The 3,571-nt window shown below is 38.2% G+C and overlaps 1 protein-coding gene across 1 annotated transcript in view; it reads right to left on the minus strand.

The window, feature by feature from the left end:
- The window catches only part of ntm (neurotrimin), a 430,254-nt gene that overhangs the window by 232,556 nt on the left and 194,127 nt on the right, over positions 1 to 3,571 (minus strand). The window lies entirely within an intron of this gene.

Raw genomic sequence — 3,571 nt, forward strand, 5'->3', positions numbered from 1 at the left:
GTTTCAGCAAATATGACAAACAGTTATTTCTATAAATGTTACCTATTGCAGCTTTAAAGTAGTGTCCCATCATAATGTAGGTAGCTGTCAGTCTCATTGCTTTGCAGCAGTCTTAAAAAAGTTTGTTTTTTATGTTTAACTAAGCATGTATTTCTACTACAGTGTTTAACGTACAAATGTTTTTTAGTTTTTACTCTTTTTTTGCATTGGGTCTTTAAAATACTATATGTGAAGAGGGCAAAGGTGAGGGGGCACTAAAAATGTTTATTATATATTGACTACACTGTCATATCAGTCAAGCATAAAAAAATAAATAAACCAAACTAATTTGTCCCTCTGTGATTTGTAATTGCATGTCCTCTATGTTTTAATTCCATGCAGATCTACCATTTCTGTAATCTGTCAAGCAATAATTACTGCAAATATTTAAAGTCTTTTGATCATATGAATCAGCGTGCCAGTAATTCGCTGTCTTTAGTTTCCAGAATAACTTGATTTTCCTGCATTTTTTATGCTAACATAATGGAAACAAACAGAAAATCATTAGCCTTGATAGCATTTTGCATGCAAATTACACAGGCTCATCTCAGCATGGAGGCCCATTCGGAGAAGGAACAAGCTAAAATCTGTAAATCTGAAACACAGATTTCATTAACCCTGTTCCGAAGAAAGCACACACGGGACTAAAATCCCAAATCATAATAGGTCCTCCGGTGCAGACAGGTCTTAATTCCTGTTTATGCTATTTTTTCCCTCATTGGGGACTGCCCTCTCAAACAGGAATGCAAGAAAAGTAACGTCCTTTACGAGATTGTGAGCCTTGGTGCTGTGTGCTGTGTGTGTTTTGTGTCTTGCAGGCCCCTGGCTGGGTGGAGCTGAAATGCAACAAGGTAACTGGGAACACTTGGCGAATGTTTCCAGCTACTTTAGCCCGCCTGCCCCAACAACAGTGTGTCTTTCTTTGTGTTGCTTTAATTTAGCTTCATACTGACAACATGCACACTTCCACACCTCATTGTTATTGTTTGTATTATCATTGTTGTTAAACTCTCTCTTTTAATGTCAGTTTGTTAATGTTAAATACAGTGTGCGGCCTGTGGGTCTGTTGTGACAAATTGGGGGCTTGTCCGAGAACTTGAATAAAAACAGCTTGAGTACAACAGATCATAGAATGAAAGTTTTATAAACGGTTACTGAGACTTAAAGCAGGCATTAAATTGTGGAGCCAAGATGGGATGCTTCTATATATTATTCTGTCTTCACCCAAACCTATAACTACCACACACACAAAAACACACGTGGATTGTATCCAAGTCATTAAAAGCCACTCTAGAGTTACAGAGAAGCTTATTCTTGTTATACTGTGATCACCTCAGAAATTGTCAGCACTTTTGCAGTAAACCTGTATCAGTTGTGGCTTGCTTTTCACTTCTCCTCGGAGCTAAATTGATCCATTAGTGTAACCAATTGTTCGGAGAGTGCACTCATTCATTTCTCTGCTCTGCGGCAGTTACTGTTTCGAGGAGTGGAAATGGCAACGAAATAAACATCACTCCACACTCTAAGGACCACGCTAACTCATTCTGGCATCTTGTATTTTCTCTTGCATATAAACGTTAAAAACTGCTATGCACCGGATTCTGTCGAGTGTGTCTGGTCAAAATTGAAGGCACATTACCTTGAATCGGGTCCTGCGAGCTACAAAACACTTTTCTCTGGCGGTGCATGATATTAGCCTGATACCCCGCATAATACATCATTGGAGAAGAGTCAGAGAGGCAACTCGGGGCAGCCTGTGACAGGGTGACTTGACTGCAGAACACGAAGGCCACATATTTTAGTTGAAGCTCAATAACTGCTTCACCATGAAATAAGTCATGTGATAAAGGCAAGAAATAGTGATCATCATAGAAATAGAGAGAACCAGTGCACAAGTCATTTGATTTCCAGTGTAGGACTTATGGAGGAATGCAAAGTACAAATGAAGGGTACAAGCAGTACAATCTATTTGTAACTAATGTGTATGTGTTAAAGTGCACTTTATTCTTATTTTCAATCTGTATTTGTGAATTTTATTCATCATTTAATGATTCCACTGAGTATTTGTGAATTTTATTTTATTTACTGCTAGTTTTATTAATGTTTCCTGTGGAAATTACTTTGCTGAAATTCTCCTCTTCTGTACCTCCTGGGTTTCCTTAACTCCTCCCGTCTGCCCCTCACAGTTCCATTTGTGCTACGCTGTTTTATTGTTTTCTCTGGAAATTAAACTGTTTAAAGGTCCAGTGTGTCACATTTAGGAGGATTTTGTTGTGTTTCTGCTGGTTTAGACTGTGCCGTTTTAATCTACAGATGCCACATGTCGCCTTTCGTGGGGTACGAACAGTTCACCCACAAAAGGTGCCATGCTAAGAATGAACAAACCAAACTGGATGTTGATGATGATGGTGGTGGGTGCGTTTTTCACGCATATTGCGGCCAACGCAGTTTATTCTTGTGCTTGGAAGGGGAGGCTGGGACACGTAGTTGCAATCTGCAACCACACCACTAGATGCCACTAAATCCTACACACTGGACCTTTAAGTTGCAACGTTTGTTGCAATTGTTAACTGTTGATACAATTATGTTAGTCAGCTGTAGAATGTTATTTTGAATGTTAATATTTAAGTTTTGTAGATGTTTTTGTTTCTGGCTTGCATTTGAATAACGGTGGGTCTCCCTGTGTCATGTGATAAATGTAGTGCTGCAGAGATTTTGGCGTCTATTTTCTACTGTAAATGTTGTTATTTTTGCTTGTTTCAATTTTAGGAGCATGGGCTATATTCTTCTGCTTCTTTTGGTATGTGCTTTCCTTTATTAAATAATTAATTTGTTTTATCTCTGTTTACTTACCCAACTCCATGCACTTCTTAACTTTGCCCACCAGTCACTTTTGCCTATTATACTGTATATATATTCATTTTTTCCCTGTAAATCTTAATAGCCATTGGCCAATAATATGTACACTGAGATGAGTATATATTATGAAGAATAAATGCATCTGTATGTATTAAATGAAAAAGAATGAAATCAGACAGGACTGTTTTGCATTGCTGAGGAAGCAGAGGTACAGAAAGAAAGACCAAAAGGCTATTAATGTGCGATATTGTTTACTGCAAGAGCAAATACATACTGGAAAACAGTCCCTTGAGTCATCCCTTTTTATGCCCTACCCACATCTGATACATATACAGTAACTTCCCATGTAATGTTGCATTTCATTAACATCTAAAGCTGAAGACGAATTTGTGATCAAACTGCAACAGATTCCAAGGTGGAAGAGGCTCTGCCTGTACCTATTCCAGCATAGTACAGATACCTACACACAAAGAAATAAGAAAAAACATCTCATTCTGTGCCCCCCTTGATAAAAGCTTTGGAATGTGACAGCTTTTATTATAGCAAGACAGGTGGAATGAAAGCCTCGTAAATATTTTAACATGGACTCCCATCAGATTGAAATCCTGTGTAAATACGGCATGAAAATAATGGTATCTATAGTCACTATAGGCTTAGTGACTTAGAGGCACGG

This window comes from Morone saxatilis, unplaced genomic scaffold (genome assembly GCF_004916995.1).
Source record: "Morone saxatilis isolate NCDOM2014 unplaced genomic scaffold, NCSU_SB_2.0 Contig20, whole genome shotgun sequence".
Taxonomy (NCBI): Eukaryota; Metazoa; Chordata; class Actinopteri; family Moronidae; genus Morone; species Morone saxatilis.